Source organism: Vombatus ursinus, unplaced genomic scaffold, assembly GCF_900497805.2.
Source record: "Vombatus ursinus unplaced genomic scaffold, bare-nosed wombat genome assembly UNPS02000749.1, whole genome shotgun sequence".
In the NCBI taxonomy this organism is placed as follows: Eukaryota; Metazoa; Chordata; class Mammalia; order Diprotodontia; family Vombatidae; genus Vombatus; species Vombatus ursinus.
Window position 1 is genome coordinate 27,367,304 of NW_020940527.1, and position 17,128 is coordinate 27,384,431.

Sequence of the window (17,128 nt, forward strand, 5' to 3'; positions counted from 1 at the left end):
CTCCAGTCTTTGCTCTGTTTGCCTCCTCATGTATACTATATACACTCTGTATGTATTTAGTTGTTTGCATATCATCTCCCCCAGGAGAATGAGAGCTCCCTGAGCTAGGGACCAGGTTTCTCCCCTTCTTTGTATCCCAAGTGCTCATTCCAGAGCCAGTCACAGAGTAGGTGTTTAATAAATGCTTGTTGAGACGTAAAGCGGAGCGACTGAGGCCGGAAACGAGATGCCAGTAGCCGTGCATCCCCTACGGACAGTCCCAGCTCACCTGCTTCAACCGAGTGAAGATGGGCTTCGTGATGGGCTGCGCAGTGGGCATGGCGGCCGGGGCGTTGTTCAGCACCTTCTCGTGCCTCAGGATTGGGATGCGGGGCCGGGAGCTGATGGGAGGAATTGGCAAAATCATGATGCAGAGCGGGGGTACCTTCGGAACGTTTATGGCCATCGGAATGGGCATCCACTGCTGACCGCGGCGGCTCCACCTCTTCCCACACCCCCTAGCACCTCCTTGTGTAATATAATAGAAGGCTTTGAGTGAAAAAAAAAAATGCTTGTTGATAGAGATGAAGTAGATGATGTTGTCTCCCAGCCTCCCAATTATCCCTTGTAACTGATTCTTCCCTAGACCACTCAGATCAGCAGAAAGACTAGCAATGAATATAGCAAGTAAAGGAAAAGAGCCACATACACACACACACACACACACACACACAAAATTCAAATATGAAAAAAATCCCATAGGAAAAACAATAAAGAGAAAAGGTCTTCAACCAGAAAAATTCATATCAAAGAAACCAGAAGAAAGACACCAGAAGTAGGGGGAAATAATGAAATAACGTCAGTTTGGCCTATACCTGTATTAAGATATTCCACTGTGAATAGTCAAATCACTAAGAGAAATAAAGGAAGTTCTGACTGATCATAATGATACAACTTAAGTAAAGAAGAAACCCAAAAATACATGTTTGTGTGTATATGATATATATTTATGCATATATTTATACACATACGTACACACATATGTATGTATATTTCATGACCTCATTTATGTGGCTGTTCCCTCCTATGATACAGATAAGAAGCCATCCATGCCTCCTCATCCTATGCAGTACTTCTCTATGTCCTTTTATCCATAAGTTCACTGTAGGTAGGTCCAACCACAGTTTGAAGAGTCTTCCTTGAGTTGGGACATCATGAGGATACCCAGAAAACACATAGATGATCCAGCTACTCTCCTTCATTCTCACCATGACCAGCCCCATCTGCTTTCTCACTCATGTATTTTGTTACTTGTGAGGGACTGTCTGATGTTAGCTACTGCCAAGTGAGAGTTGTGGCAAGATGGGGTAGGAACTGGGTATTAGGAAGTAACCGGAGCTCACGATCCTGAGGCAGGGGCTGTGGTAGGCGGAGTTGTGGTGAACTGGGATGGGCTGGATACGGAGAAGTAACCGGAGCTCATGCTCCTGAGGCAGTGAGCAGTGCTATGAAGCTGGGGAAGGAACAGAATACAAGGAAGTAGCCGGAGCTCATGCTCCTGAGGCAGGGGGCTGTGCCACGTGGGAGTGGGACGGCAGAGGACGAGTTCCCTTTGCTTAGTCCCCTCCCTAAGTGCAACGTCAACCCCAGACGCCTCCTTCCTGTGTCCTTCCTGACTTCCTGGGTTATGTACCTTCCCTTTGTGTAGCACTGACCCCAGACACCTCCTCCTGGTATCTGGGCCTGACTTCCTAGGTCACGTACTCTTTGTCTATGCACTAATCCCAGACGTCTCCTTCCTGTATCCGGTCCTAGCCTCCTGCGTCATTTCCTCTCCCTTGGTGCGCTAAACTCAGACATCCCCTTCAGGTATCTGACCCTACAATCATTGACTAGTAGGCGGGCTGAGAAGGAGGGGCTAAGTAGGTACTTAAGGAATGGTCGTGGTGGGAACACGCGCTCTTTGCTCCTGCTCTGTTGCTCTGGCCTTCCTGCTTGGCCTTGCTGTGATGGCTTCTGAATAAAGCTCGGGTGTTGGCACCTCCTGGTCGGCTCGTCTCTGTGTGTTTATCCGGTAGGCACCGAAGACTGGTAAGTATGACTCTGGCAGCCTGCTCCTTATAGGAGAGTGCATGGCGTGGCCGGCACAGTTACTGACATCATTTACATGGTTTCTTGTTCATAACTGCTTTTTTTTAAACCATATATTACAACCTACTCACCCCCAACATGTGCAACAATTTTATCTTATGTCATTTACTGACAATTTTGATGTATGCATGGGACATATCTTGTTCAAGAAGAGACTGTGAAGTGATATTTTACTCTACCAAATCCAATTCAATTTCTCTGCTCTCTAATTGATTGTCTACACAGTTGCCAAATTGAAGTTCCTAGAGCACAGGTCTTACTATCTCCCTCCTTTTCTCCAGAAACTTCAGTAGCTCTTTGGTGTATCTAAGATTAAACTCTGGACTAATCTTTTTAGAAAGATTTCACATACTTGCCTTCACACATACACTACATTCCAGCCCACGCCATATTCCATCTCAATCTCTGTGCCTTTGCACGAGTTATTACCCATTCATCTTCACCTCCATATCTTGAAATTCCTCTCTCTTCAAGGCTGACGTCAAACGTTACCCACCTCCTTGACAAGGCTTTTTCTGGTCTATGTCACTGGCCTCTGCCCTTTTCCTCTTGAAATCACTTTGTATACATATTGCATTTGCTTACCTGTGCACACGCTGTTTCCCCATGGTAGAGTACGAACTCCTTGAGGACAGAAACTGTTTTAATTTTCACCTTCATATCCTCAGCACAATGCCTGGCACATAGTAGGTGCTTAACAAATGCCTGTTGAATTACACTGAATGCCTTTTTTTGTAGTCAACAAACTATAAGCACAGTGCTATTGCATTCTCAATATATTTCAGTCAATTATGTGATGGTAAGTAATGGGGTCTGTTATGGAATATCGGGGGGCAGCTAGGTGGCGCAGTGGTTAGAGCACCAGCCCTGAAGTCAGGAGGACCTGAGTTCAAATCTAGCCTCAGACCAAACACTTGACACTTACTAGCTGTGTGACGGTGGGCAAGACACTTAACCCCAACTACCTTAAAAAAAAAATTATTATGGAATATCAACCTTCATGTTCCCTTCTAACATTCTCAATGCCTTCAATGTTTGAGTAGATTTTTTTTAATGTTATATAGGTGAGAAAATAAGTATATGGATTCGTATTTGTTGTTCTTTCAGATATCCTTTTTATGTAGTAATAAGGTCCAACATTGGTTTTGGTTTTTGTTTTTGTTTTTCCATGCCTTTGGTACGTTTTGCACCTAAAGAACCAATTCCTCAATACTTTTAAAAATTGGATTACCTCTAGCACAGTAACATTCTCTATACTCTTGGTGTAGTTTAACTGTTTGGTTTTTTTTAAGAGTCATTACGATTTCCTCTATTAGCGTGTCTGGGATGAGAATGTTAGAGTCTAACAAGGAAGGAAAGCAGGGAAGAGAGAAGGGAGGGAAGGGGGAAAGGAGGGAAGGAAGGAAGGAAAGAATGAGAGAAGGGAAGAAGGGAGGCAGGAAGGAAAGGGGAAGGAGGAAAAGAATGACAAATCAAGGGAAGTGGTGACCAAGGAAGGGAGTTTTGGTCTGGGGAATCAAAGAGATGGGAAATGGAGTCACAGGGCAGTCAATTGTCATTCTTTTGAATGACAGTATTGATTTGATTATTATAACCAGAGCAACAGGTGGAAAGTTGGGAGTAGAGGGTCAGATATGAATGCATCTTCAGGGCAGTTGGAAAGGCATCAGGAGTGAATGGATGTGAAGTATAGTCTAGGGGTGGCTAGACATAATAATAGTTAGATGAGTTTGCATTCACTCACCAATCAGGACAGTTAGCCTCAGGGTAGAGCCCCAAAACTTGGGGAATGACATGATCTTTGGAGGTCTGGTCTGGAGGGTGCTGTTGTAGGTGGAGAAACGGACACAACATTCAGACAGATGGCAAGTAGTGAAAAGAATTTGTTGCAAAAATCATTGCAGACATTTTCCATCTTTCATCTGTTGTCCTCTTTCCAGTGCCATCCTTAAATACCCTCAGGATGACTACGTATATAGTCAGGTCTTTTGCTAAACTTTCTTTAAACTGGTTTTATCCTCCAGTGTTTTATAAAGCATTACTGCTCATTATTTTCCACCATCCTTCCTGTAAGATTTTATAATAACTATATATTCTAAATTGGTGTTGCCCTTGACAGCCACATATCTCAGCTTAAAAAATAGGTCAAGCATTTGCTGAGATGTTTTTAAAGTTTTTTGGTTTCCTCACTTGGGCAATTGATTTACATTAATTAAATTTTATGTAATTGTTAACATTCCTGTTTATGTCCTTTCCTCTGTCCATTTCCTATTTTAAATCATTAATAGCTAGTTTATGGTGGTCAGATCTGAGTTGTTTTAATTGCATACAAAATAATTTTCCCCTTTTAATTGTTTCTTCTAGTTTTGTATTCATTTTGATTTTAGCTCTAACAGGTTGGTGGCCTGAATACACAAACAGGTGATTCAAGAATAACTCCCACATCAGCCAACTTCTATCTGTTAAAATATAATGAATTTTTTTTTATGCTGTAACTTGGTGATCTCCACATACAACATTTTCATATTCTTTTCTGGAAGAAACTATCTATGATGTGAAAGCATGAAACTACTGTGCGGTTTACATGTATTTAAACTATACCCATGTAATGTGTAGTCTACATTTCTTTGGCTTCTTTTATTTCTTACTTTTGAATCATATTTTTCACTGTTGTGACTTATGCCCATCTTTACGTGGAAGTCACTGAGTATTAAAGTATATGTTGGAGGATTGGCAAAGATGGAGGAGTAGAAGAAAGAAGTACAGCACAGTTCACCCCTCAACCACTCCAACAAAGATCTAAAAAGAGAATTAGACAAAGTATTGGGAAAATTCAAAGATTAGGAAATCCAAGGAGAAAACCACAATGGGTCATTTTTTCCAGTCTAAGATCATGAATTCGGCCAATGGGCAAGAGACTAGGAACCTCTGGAACCAGGTGGGCCTACAGCGTATTTACTCTGTAGCTGAAACAAGATCTCAGATTCATCCCCTAGACTGAGATCAGGCTAGCCTCACAGTGGTAGTGCTGATGGCTCAGATCAGAGGAAGGCCAGCTGCATTGTTGCTCTGACTCTAGAGCAGAATTGTGGATTCCATTCCTGGGTCGAGAGAAGGGAAAGGTCAGCTGTGCTATTACTTTGAACCTACAGAACCTTCCAGCTAGCTGACAGAGGCTGGGGCTAGCACCTGCCTTCTAGAGTCCAAAGCAAGAACAAGTCTGTAGTTGTGTTGCCTACACCCAGAATAAGGTCAGCAGATGAAAAATCCAGCTGAGGGGAAGGCAGCTAGGTGGCACAGTGGATAGAGCACCAGGAGGACCTGAGTTCAAATCTGGCCTCAGACCAAACACTTGACACTTACTAGCTGTGTGACCCTGGGCAAGTCACTTAACCCCAATTGCCTAAAAAAAAAAAAAATCCAGTGGGACAGTAATCAGACCATGCTCTAGATCAGAGCATTTGGGGATTGCTGACAATTTTTAGTTCCCTGAATCTAGATGCCACTGTGATCCTTGAAGAACATAGCATTCAATATCCAGAGAAAGCAGCAGCAGGATCCCAGAGAATACAAATGAGTACCAACCAAGGCCCACCTTTTCTCCAAAAGTACACAGAGCTTGACTCTAACACAAAGGCAGTCATATCCAGGCAGAATAAACAAACAAACAAAAAGACACACCCCCACCCCCATGATAAAGAGTTGTTGTGGTGATAGGGTTGCCCAAGGCACAAATTTGGAAGAGGAGAATAACTCTAAAACTCTAAAATAAGCAAAGCCTTCAAAGAAAAGTACAGTGCGGTTTCAAGGTCAAATAGAATTCCTAGAAGAAATGAAGCAAGAATATAAAAAAAATTTTAAAATGCTATCATAAATTAAATGGAAATACTAAAAGAAAGGACTAAGAAAAAAATGTAACCTATGCAAGAAACAGTTGGAAGGAAAATGTAAGAAGTAAACAATTCTAAAGTAATTTTAGGATGGAAAGAATGAAAAAAATAGGCAGAAAATATAAAACAACTGACCTAGAAAATAGATCGAGTTGTAAATTGATCCAACTATTCTAGAGAGCAATTTTGGAACTATGCCCAAAAACCTATAAAAATGTGCATACCCTTTGACCCAGCAATACCACTTCTAGGGTTGTATCCCAAAAAGATCATAAAAAATGGGAAAAGGACACACATGTACAAAAATATTTATAGCAGCTCTTTATGTGGTGGCAAAGAATTGGAAATTGAGGGGCTGCCCATCAGTTGAGGAATGGCTGAAAAGTTGTGGTATATGAATGTAATAGAATACTATTATGCTATAAGAAATGATGAGCAAGTGGACTTCAGAAAAACCTGGAAAGATCTGTATGGACTGGTGCTGAATTAAGTGAGCAGAACCAGGAGAATGTTACACACAGTAACAGCTACATTGTGAGATGACTAACTTTGATAGACTTAGCCTTTCTCAGCAATGCAAGGATTTAAAACATCTTCAAAAGTCTTGTGATGGAAAATGCTATCCACATCCGGAGAAAGAACTATGGAGTCTGAATGCAGATGGAAGCATACTATTTGCTCTTTTTTTTCCTTCTGTTTTGTTTTGTTTCTTCTTTCTTGTGGTTCCTCCTATTGGTTCTAATTCTTCTTTACAACATGACTAATGTGGAAATATGTTCAAGAGGAATGTATATGTAGACCTATATCAATCAAATGGAACACTGTCTTAGGAAGGGAGGTAGGGAAGGAGGGGGAGAAAATTTCAAAATTGAAAGCTTATAGAAGTGTTTGTTAAAAACTAAAAATAAATAAATTTTAAGAAAATAAAACAGATTGAGATAATTTAAGAATCACTGGACTGTGTGAAAGCCATGACCAAGAAAAAAAAAAGCCTGTATATTATATTGCAAGAAATGGTGAAAGAAAATTGTCCAGACCCATTAGAACCACAGATCAAAAAGTTGAAAGAAGCCAATAGTCCCCTTCTGAAAGAAATCTCAAAATGAAAACTCCCAGAAATAGCATAGCCAAAATTCAGAACCTCCAAGTGAAATGAAAAAATATTGCAAATAGCCAGAAAGAGTTCAAGTATCAAAGAACCATATGGTTTCATACAACCATAATTAGGTAGCAGCAACCACTATAAAATAGGAGGCAGCTAAGTGGCTCAGTGCATGGAGCATTAGGTCTGGAATCAGGAACATCTAAATTCAAAACAAGGCTCAGACACTTATTAGCTGTGTGGTCCTGCACAAGTCACTTAACCTCTGTTTGCTTTAATCCACTGGAGAAGGAGATGACAAATCACTCCAGTATCTTTGCCAAGAAAACTTCATGGACAGAATGGTCCATGGGTTCTTGAAGATTCAGACATGACTGAACAATATAACAAACCACTATAAAAGAGCAGAGAATATGGAATACAATATTCCAAAAGGCAAAAGATATAGGGTTATAAACAATAACAACACAGCAAAACTGAGGGGGAATGAACCACTAATGAAACAGAGGACTTTTAAGCATTCCTGAAGAAAAGACCAGAGTTGAGTAAAAATTAAAAAAAACAAACATAGAAGTAAAGAGAAACATAAAAAGGTAAATATAAGTATGAATGTCTTTCAGATATTGGTTCTTGTTCTTGTAAATTTGAATCAATTCCTTATACATCTTGGAAATGAGACTTGATCAGAGAAACTTGCTGCAAAGAACTTTTCCCTTATTAATCACTTCCTTTCTAATCTTAACTGCATTGGTTTTGTTTTGTGCAAAAACATTTTAATTTTGTGATGAAAATTGACCGTTTTATCTTTTGTGACACTCTATCTAACTATGGTTAGTCATGCATACTTTCTCTATAGATAGATCCAAAAGATAATTTCTCTTTTTATGTTCTAATTACTTTACTATGTGACATTTTATCTAAGTCATGTATTCATTTGGAGCTGACTTTTTGTTCCTCCTAGCTAGTGAATGTTGTGTCTGAGTCCGAATTTGAACTCAGATCCTCCTGATTCTAGGGCTGGTGCTCTATCCACTGCGCCACCTATCTGCTCCTAACCAGAGGATTATGGAGCTGGAAAAAATAGAAACAAAATTCATCAGAAGGAACAAAAAGTCAAGAATAACTAAAGAAATAATGATGAAAGAAACAAATAACAGAAGCAAATAACCTAGTAGCTCAGTATACAATAAACCCAAAGATGCTAGCACCTGTGGTAAAGACTCAATAAATGACAAAAGCTGCTGGGAAAACAGACCTACATTCACACCATGTACCAAGAGCTGAAAGACATTCATAGATATTTTTCAAGGAAAGTAGTTCAAGCAATCAATAGTTATATTAAAAGAGTGTTTCAAATCACTAATAATTGGACAAATGCAAATTAAAACAACTCTGAGGTTCTGTTTTTTTAACCATCAGAATGACAAAAGTTGACAAAAAAGAAAAATAACAAATGTTCAAGGGGCTGAGGGAAAATGTGAAGCTTTGAATTGGTCCAGATATTCTGGAAAACAATGTGGAACTATGCCCAAAAAGTTAATAAAATGTGCATGCCATTTGCACCAGAGATACTACTACTTGGTCTATACTCCAAAGAAATCAAAGAAAGTGGTAAAGAAGATGTGCATAAAAGTATTTAAAGCAACTTTCTTTGTAGTGACAAAGAACTAGAAATTACAGGGAATCATCACCAATTGGGAAATGGCAACAAAATATGGTATACGGATTAATGAATATGATTTTACCATAAGAAATGACAAAAGGGACAGTTAAAAGAAACATGGCAAGACTTGTATGAATTGAAGCATAATGAAGTGATCAGAATCAAAAGACCAATGACTATTTTTATTATTACATGATAACATTGTAAAGGTGTAGTAACTTTGAAAGCCTTAAGAACTCTGATTAACACCATAACCAACCATGATTCCAGAAGACCAATGTTTAAGGATGTTGCCTACCCTACCGACAAAGAGGTGATGGACTAAATATGCAGAATGAGATGTGCATTTTTGGACATAGCCAGATTTCTTAGATTGGTTGTATTTTGCTTTTCCCCACTCCCCGTTGGTGGAGGTAGGTTGAGTTGGGTAGGAAAGAAAATAAATGTTTAAGTAAAATGAGTGCAATTTATTTTTTTAAAGCACATGTTTATTTAATTTGGAGGGTCTTAATAAATTCTTAATAGAGATTCTCTACCTCTTCATCCTCTGAAAGAGATTTTAATTTGTAAGCTGCAATTACTTCCTGGCAGTCTTTTTGCAACTCCTTATCATAAACACTTTAACGTGAGATAACCAAATATCCTAGAAATAATATTTCTTCTCTTTCTTTCTTGGTGAGGCAATTGGGGTTAAGTGACTTGCCTAGGGTCTAAGGCCAGATTTGAACTCAGGTCCCCCTGACTCCAAGCCCAGTGCTCTACCCACTGTGCTACCTAGCTGCCCCCAAAATGATATTTCTTGCTGCCTTTGGATTCTTGATAAAACCGACTGTGCCAACTCCTCCATTTGTCTCATCATGGAGAACCTAGGCACCATCCTTCCATGGAACTGCTACTTCTATGTCTTCTGGTTACATTTTTAATTAATTAATTTCAAAGTTGATAAGACAGTTCTTCCAGTGGTATGTTCACTCATTGGTCTTTGAACAAGTACCTCACATTTCTAATACCAACAGCTAAATTAAAAATAATAAATTACATTAAAATGTTGGGAATATTAACATTTTTTTCCCTGCCATCCTACCATTGTTGATACAAAAGTGGAAGAGCAGCACGTAGAAATGAAGAGCATTTTGTGTTTTTGTTTAATTTTTCTTTCATTTTCATCTTTGGCCAAAGAAGTAAAATTACTGGACTTGCTGATGAGCCTCTCTACACTTAGTGAGCTGATCCTTGAAAAACAAGTACAGGTTATTTCTGGGATCATTCTGTTTTTTCCCTTTTCTTTTGTAAAGTGTATTTACCAACCAATCAATTTTCCAGCATTTTTAAACTCCTACTATATACCAGGCACTGTACTAGGTCCTGGGGCAGCAAAGACAAAAATGTAATAATCTTTGGCTTCAAGGAACTTTTATCCTACCTGACTTTAAAATTTAAATTTATTAATATTATTATTTTTTAAAATTTTTAGGCAATTGGGGTTAAGTGACTTGCCCAGGGTCACACAGCTTGTAAGTGTCAAGTGTTTGGTCTAGAGACTAGATTTGAACTCAGGTCCTCCTGACTAGGGCCGGTGCTCTATCCACTATGACACCTAGTTGCTCCCCACCTGACTTTATAGTTAGTATTCTTTTCTGGGGCTTGTCTAACTACCCCATTCATTCATATTTACTTTGCTTAATTTAATTTTATTTCAAATAACAGAAATCTATTTTCTTCCTCTCCCTCTTCTTTCCTTTCACTATTGAAGGAGAAAAAAACCCCTGTAACAAATATGCATGTGATATATATATAATATGTCCAATTACACACAGAAATTACACACATCTGTATTTTATATATCCAATGCAGGAATTTACACAAACACACATATATACACATCTCCCTTTCAGTAGGTGTAGAACATTCTTCAATAGTCCTTTGAAATTATGGTTGGTAATTGCAGTGATCAAAGTTCTTAAGTCTTTTAAAGTTGTTGTTTTGTGAATTGTTCTATTTCTATGTATATTTGTTAAATGTTGTTATTGTATTATTATATAAATTATTATATAAATTATTCATATACACAATTTATTCAATCATCAACCAGTTGATGCATACTCATTTGGTTTCCAGTTCTTTGCAAGCATTAAAGATCTGCTATGAATAAATACTTTTATAGACAAAAGACACGGATCTTTCTTTGACCTTGGGGTATAGCTTTATTATAGTGTTGGGCCTGGATCCATTCTTAAAACCTTTCCTGCATTGTAAAACACACCAATTTGTTCTCTGCTAATGTAAGCTTCCAGCAGCTAAGTGGCTCAGTGAGCCTAGTACAGCACTGGGTTTGGAGTCAGGAACTCATTTTCCTGAGTTCAAATCTTGCCTCAGACACTTACTGGCTGTGTGACCCTTGGCAAGGCACATAAGTCTCTTTGCCTCAGTTTCCTCATCTGTAAAATGAGCTGGAGAAGGAAATAGCAAACCACTCCAGCATCTTTGCCAAGAAAACCCCAAATGGGGTCACAAAGAGCTGGACACGAATGAGTAACAAGAAGCCATGTTTACCTCTATGCTATGATGAAGCTTCCAAATTGAATTCTATGGACAAGCAATAAAAAATCAACATGAGCAAAAGGGACTTTGAAAATTATTGATTTCCCAGAAATAATGTGAGGAAAGTGTATGAATGTTATATTTCAGGAAATCTAATGAATAGATTTCCCAGATACATGGGGGGCAAAAGAGTGAAGATCAACAGAATCTATAGGAGGAATTCTTAACCTAGGGTCTGGGAACTTTTAAAAATAATTTGTTTTTGTTTTTTTTAATATTTCAGTACACTTGGTTTCTTTTGTAATCCTGTGTATGTCATTACATGCATTTAAAACATAATTCTGATTAGGGGCAAAGGCTTCACCATACACTGCCAAAGAGGTTCATGACACAAACAAGATTAAGAAATTCTGATCAGCAGGATGTCAGTGAGATGAATCTCAAGTTCAGTTTACTCAAAATTATTTTCATCAGAAAGAGGAACTTTCAGGTATACAGAAAGAAACACATCATATATTTAAAAACACCAATCAAGATTGTGTACAATTTACTTACTGGGAAGAGAAGTGAAAAGGAAACATATATAATATACTGGAAATGAATTTTAAATTGAATTTTGCCTCAGACTTAGCCATCTAGAAAATTTGAGTGTATCTTTCCAGAGGAAAAGAGAGGCTGTTTTTTGTTTTGTTTTGTTTTGTTTTTGTTGCTTGTTTTTGCTTTTTTAATTCAACAGAAAAAAAAAAAGCCCAGGCGTTCCTACCTAAAGGTGAAGCCAAACCTTTTAAGGGCCTTTGATCTGCAAATCAGTAAAGCATAACTTTAAGGTAAAGCAACTTTAAAATGAATGAATAAGTGTTTTATTGTTGACTTAACTATATGTTACTCAGAGAAAGACTATAACTTCTTTGCTATACCATTTTGCAAGAGGAACATGAAGGAAACAGTAGCTGTGATCTAATTGGTAAATAAATGCCTAGGTGACTGAAGAACGGAAAGAAGCAATCTTTTTGTTTCTCTGGAAAAATCTAGCCTTAATCATTGAATGGGTGTTGCCTCAGTCAAACTGCTGGAGTTTAGAGGTTCGGGGGTGTGGGGACCCCAAAATCACAACACGCAGATCCTGCCTGAAAGAATTTGACCCAAGTCTTCTTTCAGCCAAATTCAAGGTTTATTAGAACATCGGCCATATTGGGCAGAATCTTAAGGAGTCTGAACAATAGTAAACTATTGGCTAGATTATAAGAATCAGAGCAATGGCTAGATCTTAAGAATCTGAGCATCTTAGGGGCAGCCAAGTGGTGCAGTGGATAGAGCACCAGTCCTGGATTCAGGAAGACCTAAGTTCAAATCCAGCCTCAGACACAACATTTACTAGTCACTTAACCCAAATTGCCTCACCAAAAAAAAGAAAAAGAAATCAGCAATTAGATTAGGGCCATACCATTATGGGGCAGCTAGGTGGCACAGTGGATAGAGCACCAACCTTGAAGTCAGGAATACCTGAGTTCAAATCCAACCAAATACTTGACACTTACTAGCTGTGTGACCCTGGGCAAGTAACTTAACCCCAATTGCCAAAAAAAAAAAAAAAAAGAATCTGAGCATCTTAATGGAGACAAGATGGACCCTATATACAGAAAGACTATGGGAGGGATATAGGAGTGACCAAGTAGTCCATTAGGCAATAGAACTCCAGGGACCTGGACCATGTGGCCGAGGGAGATTGGAGCCTAGATAGGATTAAGGGTGGGAAATAGCCTGGGGCCATAGGGAGGCAAAACAATGGAGGGCCAGGCTAAATTAAGGGTAACAGAGATTGGGAGTTGCCACAATGAAAGGCCAGTTGATGGGATTATAGCCTGAGGCTAACGCCAGAGATGTGGCCAGTGAGAAAGTCCAGGGTTTTTCCTTTTTGGGGTCTAGATCCCATCCTCATTAAAACTGAGACCTGGGAAAGACTTTAGCTTAAAGAGGCCAAGGTCTCCCACTGCATCTTAGGCCATCTCCAGTCGTCCTGATTTATATTTTGCCACTGGACCCAGATGGCTCTGGAGTAGAGAGTGAGGCTGGTGACTTTGCACAGCCCTCCCTCACTTAAATTCAGCTCACTTGCAAGTCATGACATTACATTCCTGATGTCAGGATCCTCTTCAAGAACTAAGGACAAAACCATCGGTGAGTAGTAGTAGCTGTCCCACTGGAGACCCAACTTGTGGCCAGTTCCAGTTGGGCAATGTAACTCCTTCCTTCCTCCTTCCTAACTTCCTTCCTTTCTTCCTTCCTTCCTTTCTTCCTTCCTTCATTCCCTTTTTCCTTTCTTCCCTACTTCCCTCCTTCTCTCCCTCCTCTCTCTCCGTCCACATGGGGAATCATACCCTTACCTGCGGGTGCTCTGCCCAAAGAAACATACATTTTGATTGCTAAAACCTAACAAGATATCTTGAAGTTTACAGACTAGATTTCTTTTTTAAGGACCAAGCCTTAAACCCAAATCACTCTGGCTCTCATTGATTGGCCAGCAATAGGTCCCAGCCCAAGCCTCATTGGTCATTGTTTGGATTCTGATGGCTCAGAGTGAGAATAAATAGCAATTGTTTCTGTTTTGGCCAGAAACGAGGAAGGCTTTCCCCTCCCAGGTTGATTTTGTTTTGTTTTGTTTTGTTTTTGACTAGGTAAAAGAGGCCATCCTTTGCCTCATTTCTTACCTAACCTTAATCACTGAAGGGGAGTTGTCTCAGTCAAACTGAGACCTGGGCTAAGCTAAGGTTCTTTACCTTAGCTCAAAAAGGCCAAGGTTTTTCACTGCATCCAGGGTCATCTCCAGTCAACCTGATCTGTATCTTGCCACTGGACCCAGATGGCTCTGGAGGACAGAGTGAGGCTGGTGACTTTGCATAGCCCTGCCTCACTTAAATCCAATTCACTTGCAAGTCATGACATCACCTTCCTGATGTCATGGTCCTCTTCAAGAATGAAGGACAAACAACAAACTGTAAGTAGTCTAAGCTGCCCCACTGGCGACCCAACTGGACAGAGTGATTTGGGTTTAAGACATAGTCCTTAAAAAAGAAATCTAGCCTGTAAACCCCAAAATATCTTGCAAGGTTTCAGCAACTTACCATTATGTTATTCGGATGAAGACTATTACTTCTTTGCTATACCATTTTGCAAGAAGAACATCAAGGAAACAGTAGCTGTAATCTAATTGGTAAATGCCTTGATGTCTCAGAAAAACAGGAAGAAGCAATATTTCTGTTTCTCTAGAAAATCTAGCCTTAATGAACGATGCCTCAAACTGAAACCTGGGGAAAACCTTAGTTTAAAAAGGTCAAGGCCTCCCACTGCATCTGGGGCCATCTCCAGTCATCCTGATCTATATCTTGCCACTGGACCCAGATGGCTGCAGAGAAGAAAGTGAGGCTGGTGACTTTGCACAGCCCTCTGTCACTTAAATCCAATTCACTTGCAAGTCATGGCATCACTTTCTCGATGTCGTGGTCCTTTTCGAGAATGAAGGACAAACAACGAATGAAGAAATGAAAACAGTTGAGGGTGAGTGTCTCTGAAGAAGAAAGGAAGTGAGAGGGAAAGGGTGGAGCAGAGACTCTTAAAATGAAGTTTTGATTTGAGATAGGGAAGTAAAAATAAAAATGGTTCAATGTGTTTTGTGGGTAATAGCAGAAAAGTGGGAACTGGGATTGGTTTTGGAAAGAAAGAGAGAGAGGCAAAGACAGACAGACAGAGACAGAGAGGACAGTGAAAAATAATAGAGTATACCCCATACTGATAAAACAATTAATATAATAAGGATTAAAGAAAAAAGAACCTTAATTATAATTCAGAATATAAACTGACTGAACTCACCTATATTAGCTGTAGTAACATCTTATTTTATGTAGGCTAGGCTAGTTACCCACTAAGTTAGGAGATCATTCTAGGATTTATCATTGGCCACCTGAGGCATAAAAGGTCCATCATATGGGGAGATAGTGTTGCAAGTCTTAGCACCATCACCGCTGTCTTGGGGAGATATTGGTCTGTCCTAGTGTTGCTGACTGCTATGGTAAATGCAGAGCTGAAGGAGAGCAGAGTTTCATTTGTATTAGTATTTTTTTTAACTTTAGGAATTAGATCCTTTTTAATCATTCTTAGTAAAGTTGGTTTTATTGCATTTTATGGTATACAAGTGCCTCATTGCATTCTAATCTTGAGCCTGAATCACTAGACTGGCTTGAGCTAGGCCCAGACTAGAAAAGCTGACATTGGACCAGCAGGGATTGTTTGCAATAACTTTGTGGTTAAATTTATTGCTGAAGTAGCAGAGGAGAGACAGAAAAGAAAAAGAGTCATGGGAGATTGGATGGCCAGATGTAAGACCCTCTTATCCTCTTATAAGACCACAGTATCCTTAGGGATATAAGAGGAGACTGCTGAGTAGATAAGAGGGAAGCCCTGATTCACTCTGTGAGGCAGGTAGGGGCACAGTGGATAGAGGACTGGGCCTGGAATTAGAAAGATTTACATTCAGCTCCTGCTGCAGACAATAGCTGTGTGACTCTGGGCAAATCATAAAAACTATTTGCCTCAGTTTCCTCAACTATAAAATGGTGATGATAATATCTCCTACCTTGCATAAAGTGCTTGGTATAGTGCCTGGTATACAGTAGGTATTGTATAAATGTTTATTTCCTCCCTTCCATGTGGAATTAGTTCAATGAATGTTGAAGTCCTTTGAAAGGGAAAGTAGAAACTAGCAAATTTAAGTATTCCCTTTTGTGTTTGTGATTTTTAAGGACTATTCACCTATAAATCTTCCTAGTGAGTTGAGTTGTAAGGCACAGAGTTGACGTGCAAGAGGGCCTTGAGGGATGGTACAGACAAGATTTTAATTTATATTGATTCCTGGGTGGTAGTCATAAGTATATCTGAATAGTCAGTTCAGAAAATTAAAGCCTTTTTTCTTTAGAGACAGGACCAATGAAATAATTTTGTTCATATCTCTACAGTTTTTTTGTAGGTCATGTTAGTGCCCATCGATCACAACATAACCCTCTGTTGAACTGAATAATCAGGTTAAAAAGATAACAAAGATTAAGGGAGGAAGTCCATCACCAGTTCAGACAGGGGGCAGCGATGCCATGTTACAGTGGGTTTGGAACCATTTCATCCCATTTCCTGAGGATGCTAAAGCTACTTCTGTTCATTTATGCCCTTCATGACAATCAGAGTGTCCATCTTTGAAATATCAGTATAGTTTCAGTAATATCAGGAGGTTCTCAACCTGCCCGTGATTGCCAAATTGTGTATATTGACTTTTCCTTCCATCCTAGGTCAAGAGGATTTGCTCCCAATGTAGTAGATACTTATTCAGCATATGGAAATGAGGGTCAGTCCCCATTGACACCACAAAAACTCTTAGAGTAAATATGCTTCTTTCTTATGAGTCCCCTATACCATTGCCTCTGATCAAGGCCCTTAGGTCCAAGATTGGGCCTATTGCCATCTCATTTCTTGTGTTTCCTATCTTCCATGACATTTGCAAAGGACAGGGATCATTGAATGCTGCAATGCATTTTTAAAACAACAGCTTAATCATCATACCACGAATGATTGAGATTTGAGTATTCTACCAAGTGTGGGCTCGAGCCAGCTCAAACTGGTTCCCGAGAACTGATGGTTAAATTTTCAGTGTGGGAATTAATACCTTGCAAAACAGACAATTCTACAGATCAGGGCTTGATTTACTATTTTGGTGATTGTCTGCACTTAAGAAATCAATGGAGAAAACTTTAATAATAC

General features: G+C 39.4%; 1 pseudogene; it reads left to right on the forward strand.

The window, feature by feature from the left end:
- The first annotated feature begins 226 nt into the window (after window positions 1–226).
- Window positions 227–467, forward strand: LOC114039854 (annotated as a pseudogene).
- Window positions 468–17,128: the final 16,661 nt, after the last annotated feature.